This window comes from Falco punctatus, assembly GCF_963210335.1.
Source record: "Falco punctatus genome assembly, chromosome: 9".
NCBI classification, from domain to species: domain Eukaryota; kingdom Metazoa; phylum Chordata; class Aves; order Falconiformes; family Falconidae; genus Falco; species Falco punctatus.
In genome coordinates, this window is record NC_137589.1 from 4,220,865 (window position 1) to 4,232,668 (window position 11,804).

The window sequence follows — 11,804 nt, forward strand, 5'->3', positions numbered from 1 at the left end:
TGCTGCCCTGTGACAGATAAAAATTGTGTTAACCACTCATCAGTTGCAGGTTGAAGCTCTGCATGTTGGCAGCCCACAAAGAGGAGAGGGCATAGTCAGGAGCAAGAGCCTTGATGGTTGTTCAGGGATGGTTAAACATTGTTTTAAGAGTACTGCATTGAAATTGTCGTAGCTTTCTGTGGGCAGAGAGTTTAGTGGTGGTATTTCATACACAATATAAGTTTCATGAGCATTTGTTGATGTTGGTTTATTGTCTGCCCAATGTACCGTATAGCAGACAGTTCAGAGATCAACTTCAGGTTTTCTTCACTGTGTTTTCTGTACAGGCTGTAGCATGTAATCACAATGTATACATGTAAGGCAGCTCAATTAACAATCCTGAGGGAAACAGCACCAAAAGAAGCTCTGTGTACTGAATAAATCTGATTTAATTTGTACATTGACCTGACAGACCATAGCAAGTCCTTGGAGTCATTCCCAGCTAGTGTGTTACTCAAGGTAAAGTGAAGTTTTCACTGCATTTGCTGGCAAAATTACTGACTAATGGTTTTAAAGGGAATTGTAACTTCCATACAAAAATACTGTTTGAAATAAGCAGACATGTCTGGCTAGTGTCTGCTGTCCTGATGGTCACAGCATTGTTCTCAAGACATTAATATATGACGAGGGTACTAGCTGGAAATACGCGCAGAGAGTTTGGGAAGGCCTTTGAAAGGCACACAAGGACTCTCACTAACCTCAGTTGGGCAGATGAGTGTGCAGATGTGTACTGTATGTGGATCTCAAAATTGAAGTTATCAGAACTGCTCACATTAGTAGGGTAAATGGCTGAGGAACAGAGCGTGCGAGACCTGCTTTAAACTACCTTGATAAACTATTGACTATCTTGGCCAATATGCGCACACGATTCACTGATTGCAGAGAATACACTTTTAAAACACTTTTTTAAAGGTTGAAATACACTTTTTATAATGGTTTTATCAAAAGCAATATAAAGTGTCAAACTCATTCCAGTTGCAATTCATTGACTTTAGTGCCATGGCAATAAAAATGAATCTGGTCTGTCAGAGGAGAACATGTTGTCAGATGCACATGTGTTGTCATCTTCAATTTACACTTTCCTTTTACCTGGTGTCTGTAGTTCTCTATCATTGTTAGGACTTTTCTTATATCCAGATTATTCTCTGGCTATATTTGCTGACGTTTTTTTAGCTTTCTCATAAGTAGTTTCCATAGCTACAAACTTAGTGTTCATAGAGGGAAAAATTTTTAAAGGTTTCTTATCATTATTGTATTAAACATTTTTTTTTTAATTTCTTCTCCTTGTCCTTCTCATAGCATTACACTGCAGATTAGTTTAATGAAAATGCTACACAACTGAATTGTCTGTTATTTTTATAAGGAAAGTAGGTGCTGAGCTGAATCCTTAAAAAACAGACCAACACCGTTAAGCAACTGATGTAGAATAACTGTTGCAGACATAGGACATATATTAGTAAGGTTTATGTATAGCAACTGGCAGATGAGCTTTTGACTTTTACGCCTAAATAACACCCGATGTTAGCATTCCACTGGCTTTCGGTAAAGAAAGCTAATTTTTAATCTTTTCTGTCTACTGTTTCTAGTTTTTGTTAAAGATGAAATGTTACTTCTGGAGGTTCGATTCCCATGTGTTATTTTCCCAGTATTTAGTTTCACCTCTCCAGTAGAGGCGTGCTGGGCAGCCATGCCCTGCCGCAGTGCAAGCGGTGCATCCTTAGGAAGGGTTTGGGCAGAGGTGCTTTTGGCAGCACGGTGGGACCCTCGCCCTCTGACTAGAGCAGCTTTGTTTAAACAGGAGGTTTCTGAGTCCTGTGCCTGGCCGGTGTGACCGCCAGCGCTGTGGCCGGGAGCCTTGCCTTCTGTACTCGCAATCCAATTACCTGCTCCAGAGCAGATGGAGCGGATTAGTGCCCGGCTTCCCTTCCTCCACCCTCTCTCCCAGTGCAAAGGGTGTCAAGGCCAACAATCGGCTTAAACATGGGTCCCATGGCACAGCGTAGCATGGCACTAGCCCTGCCTGTGCCGGGCCACCCTGTGCCCTTGCTGGGTGGAAGGCTTTCCAGCTACAAGGCTGCTGCAGTTCATTTCCCTGCTGCGATGGCTCCAGGTCTCAGGGAGTTCGGAAGACCTTGACTTTTAACCCTGTTTGCCAGGCATAAATTTCCTTTTTTTGTTATTAAGAAGCATCTGCAGAGCCCACAGACAGATGTATGAGAATGTGCTCAGTGTTTGAACAGCTGGTGCCATCGCTGCCAGCCATAGGGTCAGTGGTGGAGGCTTGTGGTCCCTTCCCTCCTGGGAGCACCCCACCAAGCCATGGGAGCACCCCCGGCCTGGGGGGGTGCATCTCAACCACCAGATGTGGGGTGGTCAAGGGAAACGGCCTCTTGCCATATCTTGCACATGGAAGCAGAGGCAGCCAAGGAGGGTCTGGGAGAGGAGTGGGAGTACAGTACTCTTCCTGCAGTTCCCAAAAGCACTATAGTCCCTGGGAGGAGGGTGGTTTAGGCTCTGTAATCTGAGAGATAAGCAGGTTGTCGTGGTAAGAAGGAAACCAGCAGGGCTTACCTGAGTGGTTGAAGCCAGTGGAGATCCTTGGTAAATACTGATATGAACAACCAAGATGGCATTGTCATGTTTTATTTATATATGAAGATACACATACACATGAAAATGGGGAGGAAAAACTCTCAAAAATACAATCAGTGTATCAGTTCTTATCCATTTGGGTCAGTACTTTTGCGGAGACTTCATTGTTTGCAAGTAGTGACTTGTTTTGGTTATCAAGCAATTTATTATTTCCTAGGTTGTCATACTGACTTAGCAAGTAAAAAAGCAGACAGGACTTTGCTTAGACAGCAAACACAACAGTAAGAAATAATCTAGGATATACTTTTGGTGAAAAAAGCCAGAAAAAGAAGATCAAAACTGGGGTCCCATTGAAACATTTGGGATGTATTTTCCAGATGTGAGGGTGGTGTCTGCGGGTGGGTTACCTCCACACCAAAGCCATAGGTGGTGGGATACAAGAACTGGATGAAGCCCCCTTATCTTCCTTGCTGGTCTTCTTAACCCCAGCGTGTTTTCTGACGCTTGTTCTAACACTGCAAATCCCTGAGCAGTTTCAGGCTGCCTCCTACACATTCCTTTACTGACCCTACAGATTATCAGCCTTTTTTTTTATGATGGGCCAGTTTCGTATTGGAGCCTCTCACTGTTACCTACAGAGTGAAAAAACCCAGGAATGGAAATGTCACACACAGTTAGTTGTTGTGTTCTCTGCCTTCCTCTGAATGGTTTATTATAAAGTTTTAAATTAATATTCAAAAAGCGCAGTAGTTTATGCAACTGCATGTATTTTGCTCTGTCAGTGAAAGTAATCTTGATTAGTATGTATTATGAAAGATAAAAGAAAGTATTCAGTGTGGACAGCAGGGTGCCTGCCAGTTCCTAGACCGTCCTGTTGGGACACTGAAGTAATCAGGAAAGCCGAAAGCTACAGCTTTAGTTATCCCAGCTAGCCAGCAGTTGCAATTCCTATCGATTGCAAGCTTTCCCTGTCTTGGAATTCTCACTCATGTTGAGTGGACCTGCATTGGAGTGGAATTTGTTATCTTACCAGCTGAAACATTTGGCTTAAGAATCTTAAATTCCCATTTCATTCTTGTTTGCAGCAGTTGTGGTTCTGTTTCATCCGCAGTCAGGGCTAAAAGGTCCAGAAACCAGAATTCCTATACCACTCCCAATGACTAGACTATAATGCAATGCAGAGCAACTCTGCGTTGGGAGTTTTCCCCTTATGGTTCATATTTATTCAGCAGGGGCAGGTGTTCTCTGTATTTGCCATTCATCCTAAAAGCTCAGGCTCCAGAGGAGCAGCGTGACATCTCCCATGCCATGCTCCAGCCAGAGGGCAAGCCAGGGTATCATCTCACTAGTGTATGATAAATAAGATACAGAGATCTCTGTTGTGGGCTAGCAGCGACGTGCTTTGGCTCATCAGTGCTTTTTTACTCCAGTTTTCTGTTTCTGAAGCTTGCATGAGAAAGGCCAACAAAGTTACTATTGCTAATTTTTGGAACATCTTTCTGGACAAGTTAGGGTAGTGATGAAGGTTTGCTTCCATCTGAAAAATGGTAGTTTTGTCATTGATTTCAATAGAAGGCGGCTTTTACCCTCTCCTGCAAAAGGAACCAGCTCCACATAACTTACTTTTATTGCATTTTTTTAAATTAGATCTACAAAACCAATGGTTTCTTTAAGCAAGAGAAGCTGTAAATTCCATGCATTGAATGCCTGTGCGTTATTAAAAATAATAGGTTATATTTGTCAAATGGATAATGAGTAGGTTTCTTTCTCTGTTTTTCAGTCTTTTAATGAGTACAGGAAATGTTTGCTATTTATTTGCTTTCAGATTTTACCAAGAAGCTCTGGAGATAATTGTCAAATTTCGAAGTGTGTATCAATATTTCATGAAGTGCTGTTTTTCCTCTGTATGTTCACGGGTTAGGTCATTAGCACTGGGAGTGTTATTAACAGTCTGAAGCAAGGCATAAAAAGGGATTCCACCGAACACTTGCAAGTTTGCAATTGAAAATTTCTGAAACAAAATTCTGATAGAGGGGTTTATGGGTAAAATAAATATCAGTAATGTTGGTCGGTTTCAGATGTTGCATGTTAAATCTGTTAGACCATTTCTTGCTTAATCTCTGTTCCTGTGGTTTGTGGGCCTGATCTGGAGGACACAGAGGCGTGTGTGCATGCGCGTGTGTGTGTGTGCATGTGTGTGCGCGCGTGTGTGTGTGTTTGGCCGCACGCCCAGCACTTGGTACAAATTCGGGTGTGCCTTACAGAGATAGGATATCCATCCACGTCATGCTTTGGAAAAAAAATAATTCCACCTTTCTTATTACCAGCAAATTAAGTTCTGTTGAATTATTAAAGTTCAAATTGCTTTTAAATGTAGTACTGATCGGCACTGATGTTGACTATTCAGTTTTCGGTTATTTTTGCGTGGTCAGCCTGACTTCAAGGTGCAGGACTGGCAGTGTTAAGAACTATTGTTCTGGTTTGGACATTTGCCATTTAAAAGTGGTTTAGTTCTGCGTATGGTTGAATGCTTCAATGTTCTTCATTTCTGATATTTCAGTTTTACATGAAATCATATTTCTGTTCCCGTTCTGATTATGCCACTTACCACATTCTCGGTTTGCTCAGCCTAAAACTGCAATGTGTCGGGGTGGCCTTTGCTCCTATCAATGTGCTAGTCCAGCCAGCTCACTGTGATGCTCTCAAGAAAAAAATAACTCAGAAAATGAAAATGATTCATAGATACAGTGCCACTGTGCTCTGCTGTAGAGAGGGCACTGTACAAAAATAATTTATAAACTTTTGTGGCTTTTTGACCATTATAAATGGCTGGGTTGCCATACATGCTTCACTAGGCACAGCTTAGTGGTATCTGTGCAAAGAGGAAAAACAGACTTCAAACTTGATTGAACTATGTGAAGTCTGGAGCATTAGTGTGGAAATCTAAAAGTGTACAGATAGCTGGAAGGTGGCTGGAAAGAGCATCCAGGTCTCCTGAAACAGAAGTAGTGCTTTGGAGTTAGAAGTGATTAAAGCAGAAAGGGGAAAAAACTGAGGCTTTTGCATCACTGAGAATGAAGGAGAGGATTTCTAGCTGGAAGTGAGCAGGATATCATGGGATAATCCTCGACTGTCCTGGAGAAGAGGACTCCAGGTGAGGGGATGGGACATGCTGCAGCAGCAGGAGGTGGGACACACTGTGATGGCAGAAAAGTGGAGCTGGATTTGCAAGACCCACAGAACAGGAGGCACAGAAGGAGCTTACTTGGCTGCTCAACCACAAAAGCATGAATAATGGGCAAGGACCAGTGGCTCTTCCCTGCAGAAGGAGGGATGAGGTCCAGTGGGAAGGGCAGAGCTGGCTGTTTTACAGAGGGGTTTGAAGAACATCCTCAGAAGTGGCAGAAGATGTCAGAACTGGCATATCTGTCAGTCTGCATTTTGGGATAATTTTAAGATTAGTGGCACTGTGGAATACAGTAAAGCAGGGGAGGTCACCTGTAAAAGCTAATGGCAACACGAATCATGGTAGCAGTTGAGGAGGAGAAAGAGAAATGGCAATTATGTCATATTGACATGACAAGAGTGTGTGAAGATAATGAATTTGGCCATGGCTCAATATTAGAAGTTCCACACTGTAGACAGGTATCTCTCAGGGGGGAAGGTAGTGCTTTGTAAGTAAATAGCACCTTGTAAAGGATGTGCAGCTGTGAGACGTTTGTAAGAGAAATCCAGAGCAGATCCATTTGAGTGTCTTGTTCTTCTAAGGTGGCACATGGAAAAGAGGGAGTTTGGCAAGTGGGTAGTAAGTATGATTTGTAACATGTGCTTAGTTCTGCAACTGATTTTTTCTGTCTTGGTAGTTGTTTCATAGTAGTAGGTGAGCTTTGTCCTGGGAAATGCCAAGGGAAGTCCCATCCTACTGTGGCTTCTGTCCTCAGAATGGCAGTGGGACTGCGTGAGCAGAGGCTGGAGACAGCACGTAGCTATGGTGTTATGTCCTTAGTAGGGGTGGCATTGGAGAGAAGAATGGTGCTGAGAAAAGCAAACAGGACCATTTGATACCCATCCACGTGCATTTGTGTGCAATTGGCAGGTGGGCTGAGACATAGAAAGGGATAGGATCAGCGGAGAGGGAGACTGGTCTTTCACAGTCGTGAAGGAGGCAAGCACGTCGGCAGAGACATATGGAAAGCAGATCTCACAGAAGGTTTGGGAGAAACAACATTGGCTCCTACAAGGCTTGGTGCTCGAGAGGTTTTGCACAGCGCAGATTCATGTTATGCAACCGGTTACGGCATGGGAAGTTGCAGAGCACTTAGTGAGAGCCAAAGGAGATGCTCCACCATTCTCCCAGGGGGAAAGTGAGCTGCTTTTGCTCCAGGAAGGAAAAGGCGTCAGGTGCCAGTAAGGAAGAGTGCTGCTTTAACTCCTTCTGAAAAGCCTCTCACACTCTTCCCAGAGCCCTCAGGCTCCATAGCAGCAGCTGGAATCGAGAAGATAAGCAGTTTGCAATGCAATTCCTGTCTTGCTTTTGGTGGTTTTATGGTTCAGCCATGGATTGCCTGCACCAGGTGCCAAGGGTACATGATTCCTCTCTGCAATGCCCCCTGTCACGGGGAGAATCTGGCCATGCTTTGCATACCAGGACAGTTTCCTGTGGAATCTCCAACTTCGTTTACTCCCCCTCTGGGAAGTTATTAGACATGTTGAGTTAATGTACCTCTTACCTATTCGGTTGATTAATCTGTTCATAAGGCACGTAGCGAAAGCACTGCAGTACTGAACAAGAAGTACGTACCAAAAAATGCTGGACAGACAGCCCAGGCAGCAGCCAGGTTGCGAGCACTGCTGAGCATGGGCAGGGCTGGAAACTGCCCAGCAGAGTCAAAGGGAGCAGCTTTCCTTCAGTGCAAGCATATCTGGAGGAGTGGGAGAGGAAGACAGAAGGTAGGAGGGCAGAAGAAAGGGGAGAATACTGGAATCGGCAGCCTAAGCCAAAATGCTGCAGTGGGACAGACAGTGCCCTGAAGGTAGCCAGTTTCTAGGAAAGTATTCCAGGCTTGGTAAGAACACTGCTGGTAACATTCACAGAATGTTTGTGTTTCAGATTTTTTGTATACTTCTCTCAAGCTGGTGTGGTTACGTGCTTTGTTTGTGTCTCTTTAGCTTCTACCCTTCATGCTGTTAGAAATACTCTGACTCAAGTCCATCCAAATACAGCAGTGCCGTGTTTGGTAAGTGGGTTGTGAGCCCTTGGGGTCTGAGCAATGATTTTCAATCAGAATTTGGCAAAACAGCAAGTTAAAATTGCTTTTTTTAAAAATTGATTCCCAGATCCAAGATTTCACTCCACATCGTTTAAGATTAATTTTCTCGTAAACAGAGTGTTTAACCTGTGCTTTGCTGCTTTATATCAAGCCATGCGAAGGTCCTGGGTGTCAGCCGTAAGGTAATTTTGCAGGTCTCCCGGGGTGATTGCCATGGTCCTGCTGCAGAGGTGTTTGGGGCAGCGACCCTCCAAGGAGCTGCACCTCTCCCTGGCCAGTTTGGGATGATTGTTTTTCATCTCCTGCATGGAAGGGGATTGCAAGGGTGTTCTCTGAGATTTTCTTTTTGGATCCACACTCCAAAAACTCAGCCTTCCTGCTGCCATTGCTCTCCAGTCACCTGTCTGCAGACCGCAGCCGTGCTCCTCAGCCTCCCTTAAATCAGACACCCACATTTCATTTCATTCTGGCAGCTGACTTGCAGCAGAAAAACACAAACACCCTGTCCTCAGTCACACAGGGTGGCAGCCCACCATGGCAAGGAGCATGCGCAGCCTTGGGAGGCCACAGCTTCGTGTTCAATTACAGTAAGAGCATCTCAAGTGCACCGCTGGAAACAGTCCACAAACTGTGTTTATCCTTGGCCAGTCTTGTGCTTAGGAGAGGCATCAGTATGTTGGTTTTCTGCTGCAGCCAAGTGTTTTCCTCTTCTGCCTTGCTGGTCTCCCCAAACACACGGCACAGCTGCCTCCTCCCCAGGAGTGCTGTTCTGGCCCCGGCCATTTGAATTTCCATAGTGGGATGCTCAATCATCTCAGCATGACAGGTATCAGCTTCTTTCTGATCGCAGGTGTCAGGTGCTCATCGGTTTGACAGACCTGCATGCAGCCAGCACCGGGCAAAGCTGCAGTTTGTTTGCCTGCAGTGCGTCTACCTGTAGTTTTCTTCACTTTTTGGTACAGTTACCCATCTCTGTCGGCATGTACTCCTTGCTCGCTTGAGAGATGTGCATGATCCGAACTGTCCGTCTTTAGGGAGTTTGTTGTGTTTTCAGGATGGGATCTGGTCCGCTGTTTAAAAAAGTACACAGCCTTGCCGGTTAGTGTTTTCCATTTGCTACGTGACTCGCTAGTTCTCCTGCAAGAGCACGCGGGCTCTCCACCAGGACAGCCGGGCAAGCCCAGCCAGCGTGCGAGCACTGAGGTGTGGGTGTCTCAAGCTTCTTCACAGTCAGTCGCACAGCGCTGGATGTCTCTGTACTCAGCACCAGAGCAGGGCAGAGGGATAAGACCACCAGTGCCACTGTATCGCCAGGGATTCCTGGACGCTGCTGAAGCTGGGTTGACTGATACTCTGAGAACAGGTCAGTAGTCTCATGGACCGTGTTGTGTGGTAGCAGCTCATGATATGAAATGCTTAGCTGCGGTAGGAATGTCCAGGGGATAGAGTGACAGCTCATCAAAACTAGACAGCAGTTCTGTATTTGACATCTTGAGGTCAAACACTGTCAGTTCCTTGATATTTTTATGGTGTCTTAAATTGCCTGGAGAGTGTTTTGAGCCTTGTCAAAATGAATCAATTAAGGCCAAGTCATTCACAATCTTGTACTGCTCTGATTCAGCGGCAGGACCATGCTTGATTTTCAGCCTAATAATTACAAGTGGTTTGGAGGATCTGGGGGGCTGATAGAGCCGCTTTCTGTTTCCCTCGGAGCTGCATGTGCTACACTTTTTACTTGCTCTTTGCCTTGGCTGTCTGTAGCATTGTTTTCCTCCTCCTGAGAAACACAGCCAACTTTCTAATTAAGGAAACCACTCTGCAGCCGTTGTGGCTGTTCATTGAGTTCTTTCTCCACACCAAAGTTTCCAGCTCCCCAAAAGATTTGAAGTCACTTCTTAATACAGCTGAAGGAAGATACGAGCTTTGGCTTGGGGCAAGATCTTCCTTTAACTCTGTTAAGAAGCAGGCATGCTGCACCGAGCACTGCTGTGTGCAGCATATTCACTTCGTAAGCGCTTCAAATTCACCTCTGGCTATGACAAATAGTGCTGAGGTTATTTTTCTATTGGATTCTTGTATGAAAAAAAAAATAGTTATGAGAAATAAGTATCACTTTGTGCTGGGCTTTACTGCTTCCTGGGCTTTGAGCCTGAAAGGATTTAGAAGTCATCATGCTCTAAGGGAAAGTTGTACTAAGAGGAGGTGGGGGTTGCTCCAGCCAGCTGTTGTGATTGGGAAGAGGCTTGTCCTGACCAATGGAAAGGAGACCGGGGCTGAGACAGAGAGGCAGCCAGCACTGATGCAGCTACACCCAGTGAGATTAAGACCAAATTAGAAACTCGGCTTGCAGGGGTTTATCATTTCCTTTATATTGTGATATTAATAAATGCAAATCTTTTTTATCTTAGTTGTTATCCTCTCCTCTATCTTCTGTTAATGGGCGTTGTCCTAAGTTCAGGCTGCACTGATAACTGTATGAAGAGGATGGAGACATATTCACATGAGTTATTGTGCCATGCAAAAGTACCTGGGTGTGCGAGGAAAGAATATGGGCACTTCTTCATGTCTGCGTGCCAGCTCCTCTTGTCAGCCTTGAGTTGGACGAGATTCCTTAAGACAATGCCATCCTAATGCATCACAGTTCAGGGCTTTTGATATTTCACAGCAAAGCACAGTAACGTTTTTTCTCATTTTGTTTCTGAAGTACACAAAATTTGGAACATATGCACCGCATCAGGATTAATTGCTCTTGCCAGTCAACCCAGAGGAACAGCTCAGACCAGGCCTGGTCACTCATCCAGTAGGAACTCTTACTGTCTGCTACTCTACCTTTGCGACCCTAGCAACATCAACACCTTCTGCTTTTCAGAACTGTTGTAGTTTAAAAATAAACTGCAAAGACCTGGCCATTCCCACCTGGTTGCTGTGGTGCTTTACAACTCCTTGAGAAAATTTGTTTAAATACTCTCAGAGCATCCTTGTGCTGCTAAAACTGGGTGCATGGAGGGATGGTGATGGGAGCGTACAACACGGTGGAGGATTTGTTCAGAGCCTGCTCTGCACCATGAGTCCAGGATGGACCGGGAAGCTGGGGCAGGAGGGTGCACGCAGCACATGTACACATCGTGTAGGAGCTGCACTGCGTGGCCAGCACGAGGGAATACACCTGACCTCTGCCTGGCCGCATGGCTCCAGGGCAGGGTGAGCAGCCAGGAGCTGCCCGATTTGCACCCTTTGCCCAGGACTCCTGCACAACTGGGCTTCGCTGTGGAGGGCCATAGTGGCCTGGTGCTCAGCAGGGACTGGACTTTCCATCCCAGTAGATCTGCTTTCCATCCCAGATAGGTTGCATACGGAAGGGAGCTCTCTACTAGCCAAAATAAAGAGACGCAGCAATCTGCCAGAGCTGGTTAAAGCATGTAGTCTGTTACAGGCAGAACGGAATACAATTTGCGGTAGAGGCTACAAAATACATTTGCAAGGCATCTGAGCCTGGTGCTAAGGCATTCTTTCTTTCAACGTTGTTGTTGCCAATAGCTTCTCTTGTGCTCAGACCAAAACTATTTTGGGTGGAACATTTGCTCCCTACTTTCTAGCAAGCCTGGTCACAGGAATGAAGAATGGATTCTTTTCACTGGCCGCAGCTGGTTTGAATGATCCCCACACTGAACCCATTGACTCCAGGCACTCCTCATGTGAATCGCAAGGAAGTAGCAACTGATTTTTTGTTTATGTGCCTGACAGGCCGAAACAGCAAAGCTGTCTGAAGTTGACTGAGTGCTTGAATCCAGGCACATGCCAGGGAGGAGTCCTGGTGCATGCTCTGTACCTAATGCTGGCAGCAAGTGTGATTCACCAGCTCAGTGCAAAGTAAGGAGGCAGGAGAGGGTGAGACGTGTTTCT

General features: G+C 45.3%; 1 protein-coding gene across 3 annotated transcripts in view; it reads left to right on the forward strand.

Annotated features, from left to right (window-relative positions):
• Positions 1 to 11,804, forward strand: part of CTBP2 (C-terminal binding protein 2) — a 145,385-nt gene that overhangs the window by 103,585 nt on the left and 29,996 nt on the right. The window lies entirely within an intron of this gene.